Genomic DNA, 22,210 nt, shown 5'->3' with positions numbered 1-22,210 from the left:
GAGTTACCCAATTTTCCAGGTGTTGTGTGTCTCAGTTTCCCTTGGCTAGGAAAAGGAATTCCCTTCCCCCTTGCGCTTCCCAGGTGAGGCGATGCCTTGCCCTGCTTCAGCTCTTGCTGGTTGGGCTGCACCCACTGACCAGCACCGACTGTCTGACACACCCCAGTGAGATGAACCCGGTACCTCAGTTGAAAAATGCAGAAATCACCCGTCTTCTGTGTCGCTCACGCTGGGAGTTGGAGGCTGGAGCTGTTCCTATTCGGCCATCTTAGGTGCCCCCCTGTTTCTTGATTTTTATTGTCAAATCATCCTTGCTCCTTAGCACTCTGATTTTTACTTAGCTTATATTAACTTTCCTTTATATAATTTTATTTTACCTGCAAAACTACCTGTGATTTGTTTGTTTCCTCCTTCCAAATCTTTTTCCCTGGCAAAGCTTGATATTTAGGTGTGAAGGTTGGTTATTCTGTGTACTGTAAAATCAGTCCTGTGCTTTCATAAGGATTATCAAAAGATAATATTATTAGCTTTTAAATTCTTTCTTCACTTCAGATCTTCCACATTTAATTTAAGTGCATTTTCAGAAAATGTCAAATTATCTCAAATGTATATGCTTCTAAGTTTGGAAGATGTGAATCCATAGCTTCGCTGATAGCTCAGGATTGCAAGACTTACCACAGTAAATTGTACAGAAAGCCCACCCCTGTCAGTGAAATGATGCTGTGATGGCTAATTTTAGGAGCCAACTAACCTGGATTAAGAAAAATCTAGCAACCTGGTAAAGCATTATTTTTGGTTGTGTCTAAGAGGGTGTTTTCAGAGGAAATTAGCATGTGAGTCTGAGTGCATGTAGGTGGAGAAGATCCACCCTCAATGTGAGTGGCCACCATCCAATCAGCTGGGGACCTCATGAGAACAAAAACAGAAATGATGAATGTATTGATCTATTTCCTGGAGCTGGGATACACTAATCTCCTACCTTGGACAACAGAACTCCATGGATTTCTGGACTCAAGTCCTTTGGACTCAAGGATTTACACCAGCAGTCTCCCTGATTCTTAGGTCTTCTGCCTCATACTGAGAGTTATACGATCGGCTGCCCTGGTTCTGAGGCTTTCAGACTATGAGCCATGCTACCGGCATCTCAGGGTCTCCAAATTGCAGATGGCCTGTCATGGGACTCCTTAACCACCATAACAGTGTGAGCCAATTCCCCTGATAAGTCCCCTGTCATATCTATGCAGTCATGTGTCACCTAACAACAGATGTATGTTCTGAGAAATGCATTGTTAGGCAGTTTCATTGCTTTGCAAACCTGACAGAGTATACTTACACAAACCTAGAGGGTGTAGCCTACTGCACACCTAGGCTATATGGTATACCCTATAACTTCTAGTCTACAAACCTGTACACCATGTTACTGTACCAAATGCTATAGGCAACTGTAATGCAGTGGTAAGTATGTGTATATCTAAATATAGAAAAGATACTTTAAAACTACAGTATAAAAGATTTTAAAATGGCAGGAGTGCAAGACCGGCCTGGGCAACATGGTAAAACCCTATCTCTACAATAAATAAGAAAATTAGGCAGGCATGGTCATGCACACCTGTAGCCCCAGCTACTCAGAAGTCTGAGATGGGAGGATCACTTGAGCCTAGCATTTCAAGGCTGCAGTATGCTGTGATCAAACCACTGCACTCTATCCTGGGTGGCAGAGACCCTGTCTCTTAGCTTACTGTAACTTTCTTACTTTATAAAACCTTTTTAATTTTTAAAGATTTTTCTACTCTTTTGTAATAATTCTTAGCTAAAACATAAACACATTATAAATCTGTACAAAAATATTTTTTCTTTATGCCCTTACTCTATAAACTTTTCTTCTATATTTTAAACTTTTTATTTTTTACTTTTAAACTTTTTTGTTAAAAACTAAGACAAAAACACACACATTAGCCTAGGCTACACAGGGTCAGAATCATCAATATCATATCATTGTTTCCACCTCCGTATGTTGTCCTCCTGGAAGGTTTTGAGAGGCAGTAACACACATGGAGCTGCCATCTCCTCTGACAACATGCCTGCTTCTGGAATACCTCCTGAAGGACCTTTCGGAGGCTGTTTTACAATTAACTTCTTTTTTTTTGGAAGTATAAGGAATACACTCTAAAGTAATGATGAAAAGTCAGTGCAGTAAGTTTGTTTACACCAGCAACACCACAAACATGTGAGTAGTGCATTGTACTATGACATTAACATGGCTGCAATGACATCCCTAGGTGATAGGAATGTTTCAGCTGCAGATAATCATATGGGAACCTCATATATACAGTTCGTTGTTGATTGAAACGTAGTTATGTGGTACATGACTGTGTCTATGTCCTGTTGGTTCTGTCTCAGTGGAGAACGCTGATACAGATGCCCTGTGCGTAATTCAGAGATTATATCCAGTGTCATTCTAATGAAACTGTTTTGGATCTCCATTGATCTTTAGAACAGCTTTCTACAAAGTACAGATTTTTTCACTTGATTTTGGATTTGATCTAAATGAGGCAAACCAAGAAATCAGCCACTCTGTAATCAATACAAAAATCAATGCTGGAATAGTGAATTGTCTGAAGTGCTTTCTCTTTTCCTACAACTCCATCTATGAGAAACAGTCTGGGATCTTTGTTGGGAAATCTGTCATACAAAGATCATGGTGGATAACATGGCACTCTAAAGGCAGTTTCTAGTGAAATAAAAGTTAATGGAGCAAAATGCCTTTCTATAGAGTCATGAATGTAATACTGAAAGGAAAAAAAATAAATGCTTCCCCACCATACTTAATTAGGTTTTGGAAGGAGGAGGCAAATTAATAAAACAGCATGGCAATTCCCAGAGGTATAGATTTTCAACAGATTACTTATATAAAGCTATAAAAAATGCATGGCATGAGATACTTTTAATGACCCTTAAAACCTTTTTAAAAACAATAATGTTTTAATAATTCAGATTTATTAATTATCTCATAATGTATCAAAAATGAGGGTATAGGCTAGGCACAGTGGCTCACACCTGTAATCCCAGCACTTTGGGAGGCCAAGGTGATCAGATCATGAGTTCAGAAGATTGAGACCATCCTGGCCAACATGATGAAATCCTGTTTCTCCTAAAATAAAAAAATTAGGCGGCCATGGTAGAGCACACCTGTAGTCCCAGCTACTCAGAAGGCTGAGGCAGGGAAATTGCTTGAATCCTGGTGGTAGAGGATGCAGTGAGCTGAGATTGAGCCACTGCACTCCAGCCTGGCAACAGAGCAAGACTCTGTCTCGCAAAAAAAAAAAAAAAAAAAAAGAAGGTATATTGTGCACTAAAAATTATCACTATGTAGGTACAATTTTCTTAACAGAAAATTGTGTTGTGTAAATATGTATAAAATAGCATAGTTATCTGAAAGTATTCTTTACAATATCCCTGAGAAGAAAAAAGCTTAATCCTTGAGTAGTGCCATGACTCTCACATGAGATAAACCAACAGAGTTTATTTTTCAGGTCTTAAAGAGCTTTACCTGGCATTCTAAATACATATAAAAGAAATGTAAGAAATGCTGTTCTATTTTATGTTCTATAAAAATAAAATCTTCAGTTGGTGATTAATTTACTTATCTACAATAAGTCTTGAATACATAATTGTTTCAGAGCACATTATTAGGACTTTAGGTAAGAAAAGATAAAGCAAATAGATTTTGACCCACAAAATTACAGATTTGGGGAGGGGCAAGAAAGTGAAGATGATTTTTACTTAAATGATAGGCATAAATAAAATACATCAAAAGACTTGTCATGTTCTCTCTCTTTCTCTTAACTTTGTAAGTTTAAATAGACTATAAATGTTTGGAAAGAAGGTATACACACACACTCTCCTCAAGTTTCTGATGTATTTGGCTAAGGACAGACAAGCTTAGTGGAACCCAGTTGGCCACATCTTCAGCATATCTCAGTGCAGCTTCCTTTGGCCACCAGAGTGCCCGAAGAGGGATATAGAGCTGTAAACAAGGTATAGCACTGTTAAGGGATATATAGCTGCACAAAGTAAGTCTTTGCAGATCTGGAAAGCTTAATTTTGTCTTATACTTTTTTTATACCAGGGATGTAAATTACTATTTAGAAAGAATTTAAGCAATATGTGCCCTTACTGGAAAAAAGAAAATAAGACATCTGGAACTATAGTTCTCAAGCCAAACTTGGCAGAAAGCTTATTCAGAGGAAAAAGCAGAATGAATGCTCATATATCGGTGAATGGTGTCCTGACTCTAGCTTTCTAGGATCTTGGGAAGCCCAGTTCCACCCACAGAGTTTTTCCTCCTCTAACCCCATATCCCCAAATGACCACCAAGAGTTATAAGTCAATGGGATATTGAGAAGTGAATAACGGATTTATGGATAATATATCCTGAACAAGCTGAGTACTTGTGCATATTTGAGAGACGTGGCAAATATTAAAGCTGTCTAAATGTAGCTTTTATACTACTATGAAATAAAAATATATGTAAAAAAACACCATAAAGTTTATTAGCCACTCAAGATCTGTAGGAGGAAATTATATTCAGGTATTATATTAGAACATGAATAATATGTTAATCTAAATCTGAGTCAAACCATACCAAGAAGGCAATGTTTACTACCACTGAAGTTATTTTATAAATTGAGTTACATTTTTGTAAACTTATATCAACATCATTTTTGTTTCTTATCTTTTTTATTTCTCCCTTCTCTGGCCATTCCACCAACAGTCCCAGATGACCATAAACAATGTTTCCCAAAGCATGGTACATATGGTGCTGATAGTACCTGAGATGGTTTTATGTGGTTCAAGGAGGTTTTACTTTTACAGCCAATATATATAATAAAACAATATAATGAAACACATCAACCTGCAAATTCACAGATATAAAATTTAAATAAGTTTATACAAAATAAAGTGAGTCAATTTAATAAAGTAATAAGGAAATAACAGTAGGGGTGGCACTCAGAGGGGAAAAATGTGAGGGTGGCACTCAATGTGGAAATACAGCTATATATTATAGGGAAAGAAACTGATTCTTAGTATGAAATAGCATTTGTGTCTTTGTCCTCTAATGGAGCTCATGTCTCTTTAGGAAAGTGAAATAGCAATTTTCATTGGAGTCTTAGAGAGCATTATTTAGGGAGTCCACACGCCCTATCTAATCAAACTGGTAAAAATCCAATGAGAGGTCAAAAAAGAAACCAATGCATCTAAAGAACTTAAAAATGCTTGGAATATATAGAGGGTATTTTTACGGGGAATCTGGACGTGGTAATACCAAGAGTGTTTAGAGCTAGAGATGGATTAATCAGAAATCTATTCAGAAGGCACAGAAGGCAGCCAACCTCTACTCAGCTGATCTGTGGTCTTGACAAAGGGCAAATGCTACAGGAACTGTAACGGAGAAGGAGAGGGAGCGCAATGGCACTGGAGTCCAATGCTGGTTCTGCCAAAGATTGGTCATATGCCCCAGGGCAGCCCCATTTAAATCAGGATATTTTAAACACAGAGATAATACATGTTTATGATGTACATCTTCAATGAATTGCATTGCTTTTCCTCCTACCTAGATTTGCCATTATAGATTTTTGGTTTGTTTACATGCCTCTTTGCATGTGTATATATTCATAAAACTGATGTAATATATATTATACAAAACAAAACAAACAACAAAACCCCTCAATGTAGAAATGTATGAAGAAGAAAAGTCCCTAATAGTATAACAATCTAAAGGTGACTTACTAAACTTAAGAGCTATGTATCTTTATAGGATTTCCATGTTGCCTATCCCCCTTGAGGGGATGCCAGTCAATTGATTATCATAGAAGACTATGAATGATGTCTCCTCGCACTTCAGAAAACACCTACCAGATATGGTAGCTCTGTTTATGAACCTGGAATATTTTTAATGATATGACTTAAGCATTATATGTGTATACCTGTGTTTACCACAATTGAAATTAGGTTGTACATAACGTTCTACAACTGGCGTATATTTCAGTGTCTTAGCATTCAGTACATGTACATCAACTGGCATATATTTGGCTTCTGTACAAATCAGTACATGTACATCTGCCTCATTTTTTAATAGCTGTAGAGCACTCCATTTACCGATGCCTCATAATTGAATTCCTTGTTTGTGGATGTCTGGATTACATCTAAACTTTTTCTATAAAAGTGTGGTTGCAACCGTGAAAAGTTATGCTGGAAGATTTCAGTTAGAAAATTGGACCCATAAATTATTTATGTAATTAAAATTTATTCACAGACAAAATATAAATGATTTTCTGAATATCTTTGTAAAATATCTGATAGTCAGAATCACCCCCATCCCTCAACATACTTATTTTTAAAAACAAATAAATACTTGCCGTCTGCCATGATCATGTTATGTTCTTTAATAGAGCAGTCCATTTTAATTGGTTGGGTTTTTCCTTTTTCAAAACAACCAGCTCACAGGTGTCCACACAATACTGAAAAATGAAAGGATTTTCTAAGGTGATGAGGGGGAAAGTAATTAATGTGGGCATAGTATAGTCTAATGTTCTTCTTGGTGGGGTTCAGTATCTGTTAGAGAAGAAAACAGAGGTAATAATATTAGCAAGTAACCAAACCAGACAAGTGGAGAGGTAGAGAGATGCGAGTCTTGTGTAAGTCACCATGATCAGAAGATCCTATAGCTAGCAGGACCTTCAGAATACCTACATGAATAATCTCACAAAGATAGACCTATCTCTAAAGAGAACTGGCTGTAGGTATGACTGTGAACCTTCTCTGTCCTTCTTCTTCTTCTGAGTGCCTCTCCTCCTTTTAAGAGATCCCTTCCCATCCAGCCCAGGATGTTTTTCTATCTTGTGGTTACTTGGTTTACAGGGACCCTCTTCTATTTTACTATGCTTACTCATTCTTGTAAACTGGGCTGAGTTTGGGGCCTGAAGATGTAGTATGTTACAACAGGAATAGACTTCTAGTTCAATTTTTTCATATTACAGATGAACAAACTGAAACCAGGGGAGGCTAAGTGACCTATCACAGATCATACAGAGAGATTTTATAAACTGTTTTTATAACTAGTACTCTATCATTCATTCCAGATATTTTTTTCTCACCCATCTACTGGAATTCCTTCTCAATTTCTCAAAAAGTGAATGTAATAATTGATGACTAGGTCTTAGTATCTCTAAGGTATTTGAATTTTAACTGGGGAAAAGGCCTTGACCTGGAATTTTTTAATACTAGAATTGAAAGTTAGATGTTGGGAACAAATAAGGAGGAAGACACATTGGAGACAGAGAACATCAAATTCTAAACCTTTCATTCATCAAGCCAGCCATATTCAAACATATCATTTTAGTTAGATGCACGTTTCTAATTCAGTAGATACATACAGTAGTTGCAGTGCAAAAATAGATACATACAGTAGTTGCAGTGCAAAAAAATTTTAAAAAGCTAAATCATGCTGGTTTTCTTCTGCTGCCCCTGCAGTATGGTGGAATATAGGTGTTGTTGGTAAGATTCAACTACCTCATGTAAATAGGTCTTAGGATAATACCATATTGATGATCAAATGTACAGAGAGATTGAAGTAAAGCCTCCTTAGGATATAATATCTATAGAAAATGACTGGCTTGAGAAGGACCTGGATCTAGCTAGCCATCAGTTTATTCCCATGCTAAATAGTTCTGCACAAGTTTATCGTAAGGTACAAACAGCGGTAGATCAACAGAGAAAGAGAATAAGCAAATTAGTGCCAGAATATGAAATTGTATATAATGGATTTTTAGGGAAAATTCATTGTTTCTTTAAATCTACCCCTACCCTACACTGGCTTCTCGAAATGTTAGGTATTTGCTATATCTGTTGTATAAATGTGACACTAAATATAAACGCTCAGATAGATATGATCATTTTGCTGTAAGGGGTCCATGGCCAGAGACCAGAGTGAAGGCTGTGAAATTATAAGAAATATATGTATTAGTCTCTGCCCCCATTCCCTGGAACAAGTCTCCTAAAATCCTTGTAATTTCCTGAGTGATAGGGATGCTAGGAGAATCTTTTGTTCTAATATTTGGTCTTTGACCCTGGTTCCTGACACAGCAATCCTAAATATCCCTTGTAGTTTCCAGGGTGATAGGAGCATCTTTTGTTCTAATGGGACAACTCTTAGTGGGCTCCTAGATGGGCAGTGGTCACCAGAAAGACTAAGCCATAGTTATAAGATTGGAGCTTTCACTCCTGTATTCCCCATTATCAGGAAAGGGAAGAGAGGCTGGAAATGGAGTTAATAATTGATTATACATACATGATGAAACCTTCATAAAAATCCCTGAACTATGGGGTTTGGGGAACTGCTTCTGGATAGCAGAATGGATAGTGGAGGTTCCTGGAGGGTGAAGTGACTTGAGAGGGTATGGGAGCTCCATGTGCCTTCCCACATACCTTACCTTATGCATCTCTTCCATCTGGCTCTTTTATCCTTTCTTTATAATAAATGAGTGGAGGTAAATACAGTGTTTCCCCAAGTTCTGTGAGCTGCTCCAGCAAATTAATAGAATTCAAGGTGGGAGTCATTGGAACTCCAATTTATAGCCAGCTGATCAGGCCACAGCCTGGGGTTTGCAGTCGGCATCTGAAGTTGGGGCAGTCTTGTAGGATCAAACCCTTAACCTGTGGGATCTGATACTATCTCCTGTGGGACAGTATCAGAATTAAACTGAATTAGAGCTGGTGTCTGCCACAGAATCTGCCAGAAAAATGCTTGGTATGTAGAGGAAAAAAAATATCCACACATCTGACGTCAGAGGTGTTGAGTGACTGTGTGAAAGTAGAGAGTAGGAAAAACACTCGGGTTTTTTCTATATCACAACAGTCTCACATATAGAAAACCTTAAAGACTCCACCAAAAAAAAAATTTGTGCTAAAAAATAAATTAAGTTATTTTGCAGGATACAGAATCAACATATAAAAAATTATAGCATTTCTGTATACTAACAATGAGCTATCTGAAGAAAATTCAGAAAACCAGTTTACAGTAGCTACCAAAAAATAGCAAGAAATTTAATCAAAGAGGTGAAAGATCTGTACACTGAAAGCTATAAAACATTATGAAATAAATTGAAGACACAGAAAGATATCTTGTGTTCATGGATTAGGAGAACTAATGTTGTTAAATGTGCATATTACAAAGTGATCTACAGGTTCAACATAATCCCTATCAATATTCCAATGACAATTTTCACAGAAATAGAAAAAATGATACTAACATTTGTATGGAGCCACAAAAGACCCTGAAGAGCTAATGCAATCTTGAGCAAAAAGAACAAAGCTGGAGGCATCACACTGTCTGATTTCAAAATATAATACAAGGCTACAGTAATCAAAACAGCATGGTACTGACATTAAAAACAGACACAGAATAGAGAGCCCAGAAATAAATCCACACCTTTACAGTTAATTTATTTTTGACAAAGATGTCAAGCATACACAGTGGGAGAAAGAACAATCTCTTCAATAAATAGTGTAGGGAAAACTGAATATCCACATGCAGAAGAATGAAATCAGACCCTTAGATCACACCATATAAAAAATCAACTCAAAATAGATGAAACACACTTAAACATAAGATCTGAAACTGTAAAACTACTACGAAAAAACACAGGGGAAAAGCTCTACGACATTGCTTTGGGGGATGATTTTTTTGGAGATGACCCCAAAAGCACAGGCAACAAAAGCAAAAATAGACAAATGAGGTTACATCAAACTAAAAAGCTTTGCACATAAAGGAAATAATCAGCAGAGTGAAAAGATAACTTACAGAATGGGTGAAAATATTTGCAAATCATGCATCTGATAAGGGGTCAATATCTAAAATATATAAGCAACTCAAACAATTCAATAGCAAGAAAGCAAATAAGCCAATTAAAAAATGTGCAAAAGGCCTGTAATCCCAGCACTTTGGGAGGCCAAGGTGGGCAGATCACGAGGTCAGGAGATCGAGACCATCCTGGCTAACACGGTGAAACCCCATCTCTACTAAAAATACAAAAAAAAAATTAGCTGGGCATGGTGGCGGGCACCTGCAGTCCCAGCTACTCAGGAGGCTGAGGCAGGAGAATAGCATGAACCCAGGAGGTGGAGCTTGCAGTAAGCCAAGACCACAACACTGCACTCCAGCCTGGGTGACAGAGTGAAACTCCATCTCAAAAAAAAAAAAAAAAAAAAAAGGCAAACGAACCTGAATAGATATTTCTCAAAACAGACATATAAATGACCAAACAGGTATATGAAAAAAAAAAAAGCTCAACATCATTAATCATCAGGGAAATTAAAATTAAAACTCTAATAAGATACCACCTGACACCTATCAGGATGGCTATTATCAAAAAGATGAGTAAGTGTGGAAGGTAAGGGAAATGTTACATACTGTTCCTGGGAATGTAAGTTAGCATGAAAAGCAGCATGAAGGTTCCTCAAAAAATAGATCTACCATATGATCCAGCAAAGGAAAGTATGTTGGTGGGATATCTGCACCCCTATGTTCATTGAGCACTGTTCACAATAACCAAGATGTGGATTCAACCTAAGTGTCCATCAACAGATGAATGGATGCTATTCAGCCTTAAAAAAAGAAGATAGTCTTTCCATTTGCAATCACATGGATAAACCTTGAAGATACTATGTTAAGTGAAATAAGCCAGGCACAGAAACACAAAAACCACATGATCTCACTTAAATGTGGACTCTAGGATAGTTGAACTCATAGAAGCAGAGAGCAGAATGGTGGCTGCCTGGGTCTGGGTTTGTAGAAAGTGGATATTGGGGAATTGTTGGTCAAGGACACAAAATTTCAGTTGTGAGAAATAAATTCAAGAGATTTCTTGTACATTATGGTGATTGTATTTAATAAAATGCATTATATACTTGAAATTTGCTTAGAGAGTAGATTTTAAGTGTTTTCATCGCAAATACATGAGGTAATACATATGTTAATTAGCTTAATTTAGCCATTCCACAATGTATACATACTTCAAAAAATCATGTTGTACACCATAAATAGATATAATTTTTGTCAATTTTTAAAAAATAGTTGTAGTATTAGGACTGGTTAGTGAGAGTGTACAAATGAAACCCATGAACTAAAAACAGAATTAGAAGACATGGTACATAGGAAAGGTGTCTGAACTTATATGGGGTCTTGTTCATTGAAAATATAAAATACTACTGTTAAAGGTGAACCCTGCTAGAAATTGATGTTAATCCTGGGACCAGGGATGCAATAGTTTTATTAAATGATGCTTTGTGGGATATAGCTTTAAAATAAACTATACAAATTGAGAAAAGATTAACATAGAACTGGTTGGTTTAAGTTTATAAATTATTGGTATTTTATTAAATGCTCTTAAAAACGTATTTATGTAATACCTTTATTTGGTAATAAATTTATTTATTATCAAAGGTGTTGAATGATTTAAAAATGTATTTGTAACATGGGTACCTTTTAGTTTAATACTTAATGTCATAAGGTTATTATAACCATTACATCTTATAATTATTTACACAGAAGCCAGTAATAAAACCTTTAATATTTTTAGAAAATTCTTAAATTTTAAAAGGCATAGTGAAATAGGGATGGATTTAAAAATAAGAATCTTATTTCCTATTCCCAGATCGCCAATGGTTATTTAAGTCTCTGGAGGGAAGTTAACTTTAAATGTGTGTGTTTTAATTTATCCTTCTGTTAAGTTAAATTTGATCTATTTTGTTAATCTATGTTTTCCCAAGGGTGCATCTTTCTGTATTACTATTCTATATTGTTAAATACTGAAGTTGCCTTACAGTTGTTTATAAGTGATTATGAACAGTGATAAGTATCAGTGTGCATAAATATTTTTCTTTATTTGGAGTATTTATTATGATATATTCCTATAAGGAGAATTATTGATATTATAACTCTTCAAAGCTATGGGATCATTTAAATTTCAGGAAATTTCAGGATTTAAAATTTTAACAGGGTCTTCATTGAAGGCATCTTATTTACTATTCATTTGTCACTACTTTAATAATCAAAAACATTTTAAACAACTTTTTTATGTTTAGTATTTGGATTACTAAAAGGTGAATTTGTTATCTATTTTGGCATGAATAAATTTAGGGTGATTGAAAATGAGGTAGATTTTTTCTCAGTAACTTCTCAGTCACATTTTCTTCCTCCTACCTACTATGCTAGATGCACTGGATGCTGTAAATCAGAACTGAGTTCCAGTCTCAGCTAGCATTTCCCTTTGTTCTTGCTACTCAAGGTGTGGAACATGGTTTGTAAAATCAGTATCATGTGGGAGCTTGTTTGAAATGTAGAATCTCAGCCTTCATCCTATACCTATTCAATTAGAATATGCATTTTTAAAGATCTCTGCGTGATTTATATGCACACTAAATTTTGAAAAATTCTGTGTTATGCAACTTTTGCCAGGTCACTGAATCTCTCTCCTCCTTGGTTTCTCTTCAGTCAAATGATGGGGTTGGCCAAATAATGTGTAGAAATTTTAAAACTGGAAGGAACTCATTAATAATAAGGATTATTGGTTTAGAGCATGGGTTCTGAAACCAGTGTTGTCTGAGTTTGAGTCCCAGCTCTACTGCTTATTGTGTGACCTTGGGCAGATCATATAGCATCTCCATGCTCCAATTTCCTCATTTGAAAAATAGGGATTATAATAGTATCTATTTCAAGAAGTTATGATATTTATATGTAATAGATGTGAAGTATGTAGATTACTGCTTGGTACAGAGTAAGCACTATACAAACATAAACTCTTCATAATTTAAGATTCTTGATTGACTAGCATTCTAGAACACATAAAGATGCCAATTTACTTGAAAGATACTAGTTGGGGCATTTTCATCGTTAGTATGAGTTTGAAGGAGTGAGGAAAGTGCCGTGGAGAAAGTGGGAATTTGGAATAGTTTTATGGGATAACTAAATTTGAGACTGATTAGAAAAAAAAGCATTAGGGGCATTCCAGGTGAAACAAAAATTCCTGGCATGTAGTAGACAACGATGTATTTATTTGGTGTATTCCTTCTAAGGAACAAGTAAATATATGGGTATCTACTACATGTGAACAAATAAATATATGGGTGTCTACTATGTGCCAGGAATTTTGAGGAAGGGATAGAGTGGCTAGAATCAGAAAGTTTGTTAGGCAGCTAAGGGGCTAAGATTGAATCATCTTAATTCCAAACTTAAAAATGTTAGTTTTAACTGCCAGGTCCATCCCACAGACCCTGGCCAAGCAACGGATGAAAGGAGTACTCAGACACAGGTATGAAGTGTAAGAGCAGCTAGGGGACTGCCCAGCACTAGCAGCCTAAGAGTGAGTAGTCTGCATAAGCTGGAGCTGCTTGCTTCATTCAGCACAGACATAATGCCAAAAGCCTGGAGCAAACACAATCTGCAGGTAATTAACATTATTGTTCCCACTTTCAGGGAGCAGTCAGGCACGCAGATGATCAAAGGTTGGTTTCTGGACAACATAAGTAAACAAGCCTGTTTCAGATAAATTCCCCTACACTTCCTTGTACCTACTTCTTGCCCTCTGCCTCAGGGTCAGGGAACAGCTGCCTTCAGCTATTCTCCCCCAAAGCCATGCAGAGCCAGAGCCTTCTGACCTTTCAGAAGGCCTGCTCCTTTCCCTATAGTTTCTCCCACCACTCTGACCAATCTCCCACATTTAACTATGAGAAACAGAGAAATTGTATTCTTTTCTGGCAAATAGAATAAAGTAAACACAGAAAAGCATTAGTAGATGGAATGGGTTAGTAGAAGAGAAAGTAAAAGGGATAAGAACCAAGATTTGGTTATTAGATTTTGGAGAATACGTAGTGCAGGAAGCAATTATGACTCTAAGATTTTAAGTCTGAAGGACCAGGTGCTTTTGGCAAAAATGGGAATATAGTAAAAGCTCCTTTGAGGAAAAGATTGCTTTTGGAAGTGTTGAAGGTAGTACTTCCAGTAAATGTGTTGATGTAGCAGAATGCACTTCATTCAGAACAGGGACAATCATACGTTTACCTTTTATTTTTTGTATTATTGAGCACATTACTAGCATCAAACTTTCAAATTGTCATATTATGTCATCCATATCATCAATAAGCTAGGCAATCCAGCTTTGCTTTATCCTAACAATGTCAATTTTGTGCGGAAAATGGTTGAATCTATAAAAATTTGAACTTCAAATTTTTGATGAGCAGTAAGAAAATATAAAACAAAGGAAAACTTTAAAATTCTGGAATGATTATATCTTTGTTTCCTTTGTATAGTTCAAATTCTCAAATTGTGTCTACCTAAATATGTTTTAAATGAATTTAAATGAAATGGTTTGCAGTATTGGCTTTTTGTGAACCAAAAAGAACTTGAAAGAGAGTAAGTTTCAGCTCTATTATTTCATTATCCTGGTCCCTGGATACCATTTATACTCAGCCTGAAATAAATTAAGAACAAATTAAATATGTAGCTTTCAGACTTTTCTAAAGCACTCCTAGACCTAGAAGACAAAGGTCTTCATCTTTTTGTGCAGGAAATAGCCTAGCCTGGTTTACTGTCCCTGAGACCATTAGCCTTCATGAATAACATTTACCAGAGTCTTTTGCCTTTAAACTACACAGGAGCAGAAAAACTGGAGAGTGGCATGTGTGTTATAATACTGATTATTGGGTGAAAAGTGCATTTGTGAGCAAATCTCGTGCTGCCTAGCAACTGTTTCTAGGCAGAGTGGCTGGGAGCCAGCTGTTGTTATCATTCAGGAGCTATCAGCCTATTTCTACATACTTTACATCTGTTTTGGATTATTTGGATTCCAGTTGTAAGGTACAGTTTTTCTTAGCAACTCTTAAGGCAGTACTAAATATTTTGCTTTTTAGTGACTGACACACTAAACCCTCACTTTCTACCCATCTCTGAATGTAAAAACTATACAGCTTTTTAACTATAATGGAATATATGTCTGAAGTTGGGTACTTTCATGTTTTTAAAAACCATTGATGTCCATTCCTTTTAGGCCTAAACTCTAGCACATTCTTAAGTGGTCTAGGACTACACCCAGGTTTCTACCTACTACTGAGAGTGTAAGAGGTGGTATGAAACATCCTTCAGAAACTTTTAACTCATCCTCTGAAAAATTCACTCCTGGCCTTCTTTGTGTAGTTACTACTTTCCCTACTGATCATGATTTATTTTCTTGCCCCTGACCCTTGCAGCAGGATAGAGCTCAGTTAACAGAAGTGAAGCAGTAGATGGTAGAGTAACTAGAGGTTATGCCAGAACTTGATGAGGAGCAGATGGGCCACATTAGTGGAGTAGAAGTCCCTCCAGGGAGAATAGTGCTCACAAAAATTGAAGGAGTATACAGTAAGTACTATAGCCTAATACTGTTTGAGTACTTCCTGATGCTCCTAGGCAGTTCAGCTCCTCTAATTCTGTCCAAGCTTCTTGTTCACACAGTCACTAAATACTTAAGTGTACACTTGCATTCAGTCAGCCATGCATTCATCCTTTTATCCCCATGGCTGCCAAGAAGTCTCATCCACTCTCCTTGCTCATTTTCTTACAGCTGTCCAGTCTCCAAACTCATTCCTATTTATCTGTAAACTCACTTTCTCTGTGCCCTCAACCTTTTTACAGGGCACTCCATCACATCTTTTAAAATTGGAACCGCAAGGACCTTACTTCATTTTCAGTTCCCTCCAACAGAGGCTGTTCTTTGTCCATACCTCATAAGCCAAAGCCAAGAGATAGGTTTTACCATCTTTAGCTCCCTATGCCACTTCTAGGCCAGTTTCACGAGAAGCCTCTCTTCATTTGGGAGACAATATACGACTTAAGAGCATAGGATTTGGATATAGACCCTTATTTGGAGATATTAACCTTTCTGAGCCTCAATTTCCACATCTGAAAAGAAGGATAACAATATCATTTGGCAAAGTTGTTACGAGGATTAAATTTATACATTCTTTTCACAAGCCTTTGTGGATTACTATGTGCCAGGCACTTTTTAAAGTACTCAACAAAACAAATAATTCCTACTCTCATGAAGCTTGTAGTTTCATGAGGGGAATAAAATCTTCTTTAAACAAGTAAATACATAACCACAATGACAAAATCTGATATGAAAGAAAGTATATCAAGTGTTTAATTGGAAGTAAAATTTAGATGGTGGTGAGCTGGTTAGGAGAAAGGCTTGGTTAGGAGGTGGCATTTAAAGTTACAATAGAAGGATAAGTAGGATTTAGGCAAAGGAGCAAAGGATAGAGGGCATTACAGACATAAGGCAGCTTGGCACTTTCTAGATACTGAAAAAAGGCCATTATGAAAGGGAGAGGTGTTACAGAGTGCAGTCAGAGACGTAGGCTGGGGCAGAATTTATGGGACCTGAATATGAAGGCTATGTTAGTCCATTCTCACACTGCTGTGAAGAAATACCTGAGGCTGAGTAATTCATAAAGGAAAGAGGTTTAATTGACTCACAGTTCTTCAGGGCTGGGAGGCCTCAGGACACCTACAATCATGGCAGAAGAGGAAGCAAACACATTGTTCTTTGCATGGTGGCAGCAAGGAGTTGTGCCAAGCAAAGAGGGAAAAGCCCCTTATAAAACCATCAGATCTCATGAAAACTCACTATCACAAAAACAGCAACATAGAGGTAACCACCCCCATGATTCAGTTACCTCCCACAACATGTGGAGGTTATGGGAACTACAATTCAAGATGACATTTGGGTGGAGACACCCAAACCATATCATTCCACCCCCAGCCCCTCCCAAATCTCATGTTGTCACATTTCAAGACACAATCATGCCTTCCTAACAGTCCCCCAATATCTTAACTCATTCTATCATTAACCCAAATGTCCAAGTCCAAAGTCTCATCTGAGACAAGGCGAGTCCCTTCCATCTATGAGCCTGTAAAATCAAAAGCAAGCTAGTTACTTCCTAGATACTATGGAGGTACAGGCATTGGGTAAGTACACCTATCCAAAATGGGAGAAATTGGCCAAAACAAAGGGGCTACAGACCCCACGCAAGTCTGAAATCCAGTGGGTCAGTCAGATCTTAAAGCTCTACAATGATCTCCTTTGATTCCATGTCCTCTGGGTCACACTGATATAAGAGGTGGATTCCCATTGTCTTGGGTAGCTCTACCCCTGTGGCTTTGCAGGGTATAGCCCCCTCCTGGCTGCTTTCATGGGCTGCTGTTGGGTGTCTGTGGTTTTTCCAGGTGCACAGTGCAAGCTATCTGTGGATCTACCATTCTGGGGTCTAGAGGACCCCTCACAGCTCCACTAGGAAGTGCCCCAGTGGGATCTCAGTGTGGGCTCCCATGCCACATTTCCCTTCTGCACTGCCCTAGCAGAGGTTCTCCACAAGGGCTCCATTCCTGCAGCACACTTCTATTTGGACATCCAGGCATCTTCTGAAATCTAGGCAGAGGTTCCCAAACCTCAGTCCTTGACTTCTGTGCACCTGCAGGCTCAACACCATGTGGAAGCTGCCGAGGCTTGGAGCTTGCACTCTATGAAGCCAAGGCCAAACTGTACCTTGGCCCCTTTTAGCCATGGCTATGACACAGGGCACCAAGTCCTGAGGCTGCATACAGCAGGGAAGCCCTGGAGCTGGCCCATGAAACTATTTTTTCCTCCTGGGCCTCCAGGCCTGTGATGGGAGAGGCTGCTGTGAAGGTCTCTGACATAGCCTGGAGACATTTTTCCCATTGTCTTGGGGATTAACATTTGGCTCCTCATTACTTATGCAAATTTCTGCAACGGGCTTAAATTTCTGCCCAGAAAATGTGTTTTTCTTTTCTATCACATTTTCAGCTTGCAAATTTTCCAAATTTTTATGCTCTGCTTCTTTTTGAACACTTTGCCACTTAGAAACTTCTTCTGCCAGATACCCTACATCATCTCTCCCAAGTTCAATGTTCTGCAGATCTCTAGGGCAGGGGCAAAATGCCACCTGTCTGTTTGCTAAGGCATAGCAAGTGTGACCTTTACTCCAATTCCCAACAAGTTTCTTATCTCCCTCTGAGACCACCTCAGCCTGGACTTCATTGTCTATATCACTATCAGTATTTTGGTCAAGGCCATTCAGTAAGTCTCTAGGAAGTTCCAAACATTCCCACATCTTCCTGTCTTCTGAGCCTTCCAAGTCCCTGGGAAGCTCCAAACTTTTCCTTATTTTCCTGTCTTCTTTGGAACCCTCCAAATTGTTCCAACCTCTGCCTGTTACACAGTTGCAAAGTCGCTTCCACATTTTTAGGTATCCTTATAGCAGCACCCCACTCTACTGGTACCAGTTTACTATATTAGTCTCTTCTCACACTGCTGTGAAGAAATACCTGAGACTGGGTAATTTATAAAGAAAAGAGGTTTAATCGGCTCACGATTCTGCAGGGCTGGGGAGGCCTCAGGAAACTTACAATCATGGTGGAAGAAGCAAGCACATCCTTCTTCATATGGTGGCAGCAAGGAGCACTGCTGAGCAAAGAGGGGAAAACCCCTTGTAAAACCATCAGATCTCATGAGAACTCATTCACTATCAAGAAAACAGCAGCATGGGAGTAACCACCCCCATGATTCAGTTACCTCCCATGGAGTCTCTCCCATGACATGTGGGGATTATGGGAACTACAATGCAAGATCACACTTGGGTGGGGACACAGCCAAACCATATCAAAGGAGTTTTACTGTTGTTGAGTAAAGGGGGCTTGCTACCCAATGTGCTAGAAGCCAATAATATGATACCTGGTTTTTGAGAAAAGCTTTATATTGCAAATTGACTCACAAGAGACACAAGTCAAGCTCAAATCTTTCTCCTCATGCTGACTTTAAGGCAGTAATTTTATTTAAAAAGGTTTAGTGGGAGGATTCTGGGATTAGCAGGTGATTGGCGGAAGGAAAGGTGAGGTGGGGAAAGTCCTCAGGCATGTGCAGTTACCTCTTCATGCTACTTCATGGGTCCCATGTGCATATTCAAGAGCGAGTTAGCATGAAACATGCAGTGGAAATTCAGGTTGTGATGTCAGCAGGCTTGTTCTGTGCAGACTCCAATCGGTCATATTGGTTCCAACTGATTTCAGCCGGCTTCATTATCTTACAAGTGGAGGGAATTTCAGTGTTTCAGCAAGTTGTTTCTCTTATCTGCCATCCTGCAAACTCAAGAATTTCTTTTAGGTTATGGGCTTCTTTAACTCTTTGTGGCACAGTTTCATTACTTCCATTTAAAATGTCATGAGAAGCAATGATTTTAAGTAAAGGTGTAATATCATTTATGCAATTAAAATATCTCTGAGGACAGTGCTTGGAACACAATACTTGCTTGGTAAATGAAGTTATATTCACATGGGCCTTGCTTTCCAATATTTATGAGGTATAATGTACCTGGGTCACAGTTTTGCTCTCTACCCAACTTCTTGCCACCACACTTTGATTAGCTCGCCAGTGTTCCCACTTCAGAACTCCTTGACATCCACAATTCCAAGGGGCCACTCTTTGGAGCTTCCCTGGACCACAGGCTTCCCTATCTGTGAAATCTTATATGCCAGTAAACTTGTAGGCCTCCACAGTGGTAAGAAATGAGGTGAAAAGAAAGCCAAGTTGTGAAGGGTTGCTTTGAGGCTAACAAACTGGTACTTTTGATACCAGTGGGCTGGGGGAGGTCCCCAAATGCTGGTAGGACCTTGACTGCAGGCACTGTGCAGGCTCTTGACACCATCGCAAGAATGAATTCAAGGACAAGTCAGAAAATAGTGAAGGTTACACAGATTAATTGCAAAGGGAAAGGTACACCCTCAATAAAAGGGATGTGGGTGTACTCCAGAGAGTCACCCACAAGGGGGTTTGGGGCTGCTACCTTTATGTGTTTCCTTAACCAAGGGGTGGAATATTCATGAAAATTCCTGGAAAAAGGTGGAGATTTCTGGGAACTGCAATGCCACCCATTTTTATACTAAATATGGATGTTCTTAGAACTGTCATGGCACTGGGGGGCAGGGGTGTGTGATTTAGTATGTTAATGAGCATATAATAAGGTCCTATTTGTGAAACCTAGGTCAAATCCAGTGCCATGTTGGGTCCAGTCAGTCTTAGCCAGCTTGGTCCACACCTTGTTTTTCAGGGTTTTATCAGCCCATAGTCTCTAGTCATGTAAAACTGCTGCCTGGAGTGTTTTTATTCTCCTGAAACCACCCTGTATTATTCCTGTCAAACTTTATCCTGTAGGGAGAAAAAAAAAAATCAACCCTGAACTTTATAGTTCCTTAAACACCATGGCACATGCCGTTCCTTGTGCTTGAAATGTCCCCCCTTTCCAGGATCACCTTCAAGCTCCTAGTCATCCTGTAGATCTAGCTTGGCTCTCATCTCTTCTAGGAAGCCTTCCTTGGCAAATGAGAGTAGTTAGTCACATTACACCTTGTGTATAGCTCTTGGTGTTCTTGTGCCTTACAATCATATGTTTATGTTTTTGTCTCCCTGATTTGAACTGTTTGAGAGCAAGAACTTCTATCCATATTATTGTGTTCTCAGTGTCTGACATAAAGGATTTCTTCAAGATTTTTTGAGTTCTTAAGTCTCACTAAAAAATACAGTACTCTAATAAAAAGTTGGCAAATTGGCTGTAAACAACTGGCAATTTCCCTGTATTGTAATCTAAACCACATTACTTTGCTGAAGTTTATTCAGATATCTTTGCTCTAAAACTTGGCACCAAATTCTAAGAAAATATTCTATTTTATTCATTTTAATTATTTGATTCAAATATAAAAATATGTTAAAAAAAAACCACACAGGAATCTCATTCCAATATTTGCCTTTCCACCCTTTTTCTCTCTAGTTGCTATAATTTAACGTTTGTATTCATGTATTTTTTATCCTTCCAGTATTTCTTTATGCAAATATAAATGCATCCTTTTCCCTCCTGTCTTATATAAAAGGTCTTATATAAAAGTAGTCTAGAATATACACTATTTTATTCTTTGCTTTTGTTTTAACATAAAAATTTATTCTGGGCGGGGAGTGGTGGCTCATGCCTGTAAACCCAGAACTTTGGGACGGTGAGGTGGGCAGATCACCTGAGGTCAGGAGTTCGAGACCAGCCTGACCAACATGGTAAAACCCCATCTCTACTAAAAATACAAAAATTAGCTAAGCATGGTGGCACACCCCTGTAATCCCAGCTACTTGGGAGGCTGAGGCAGGAGAATCACTTGAACCCGGGAGATGGAGGGTGCAGTGAACTGAGATCACTCCATTGCACTCCAGCCTGGACAACAAGAGTGAAACTCTGTCTCAAAAAAAAAAAAATTTTTCTGGAAAGGCTGGGCATGGTGGTTCACATCTGTAATCCATTCCAGCACTTTGAGAGGCTAAGATGGGAGGATTGCTTGAGCCCAGGAGTTCAAGACCAGCCTGGGCAATATAATGAGACCTCATCTCCACTAAAAAAGTTTAAAAATTAGCCAGACCTGGTAGCCCATATCTGTAGTCCCAGCTACTCAGGAGGCTGACACGGATGAATCACTTGAGCCCAGGAGGTGGAGGTTGCAGTAAGCAGAGATCAGGTGACAAAGTGAGACCTTGTTCCGGAGATGTTTCCAAGTCAGTAGTAGATAGAACTCTTCCTTTTGCTTTTTTGCAGATGCAGATATACTGTGATTTATACAACCAGTTCCCTACTGCCAGATACTTGTGTTCTAATTTTTTTGCTTTATGAACAAAAACATTGCAATTGATTGTACAACTATCATATTAGCACAGATACTGTCTATCTAATATACGGTCATGTACTGCATAACAATGTTTTGGTCAACGACCGACTGCATATACTATGGCCATCCCATAAGATTATAATACCATATTTTTACCGTACCTTTTCTATGTTTAGATACACACATACTTAGATAGTATTACAAATGCCTCTGGTATTCAGTACAGTAACATGTGGTACAGGTTTGTAGCCTAGGAGCAATAGGCTATATCTTACAGCCTAAGTTTCTAACTAGGTTTGTGTAGGTACACTCTGTGAGTTCACACAATGACTAAATCTCATAATAATACATTTCTCAGAATGTATTTCTGTTATTAAGAAACTCATGATTCTCTTTCTCTCT

At 38.2% G+C, this 22,210-nt stretch overlaps 1 protein-coding gene across 4 annotated transcripts in view; it reads left to right on the top strand.

The window, feature by feature from the left end:
* The window catches only part of LOC105507783 (chromosome unknown open reading frame, human C2orf88), a 121,386-nt gene that overhangs the window by 45,462 nt on the left and 53,714 nt on the right, over positions 1-22,210 (top strand). Inside the window, exon 1 of one of the 4 annotated variants that reach the window (XM_011936447.1) lies at positions 14,802-14,914. The exons of 2 other annotated variants lie outside the window; for them this stretch is intronic. The gene's annotated coding sequence lies outside the window, so the exon portion shown is untranslated. Of the gene's footprint in view, positions 1-14,801; positions 14,915-22,210 lie in introns of those variants that run through there. One more of the 4 variants, XM_011936450.1, reaches the window with a different exon arrangement.

Source organism: Colobus angolensis, unplaced genomic scaffold (genome assembly GCF_000951035.1).
Source record: "Colobus angolensis palliatus isolate OR3802 unplaced genomic scaffold, Cang.pa_1.0 Scaffold153, whole genome shotgun sequence".
Lineage (NCBI taxonomy): Eukaryota > Metazoa > Chordata > Mammalia > Primates > Cercopithecidae > Colobus > Colobus angolensis.
The sequence above is the reverse complement of the archived record's forward strand: the minus strand, read 5'-3'. Positions and strand labels throughout refer to the sequence as shown.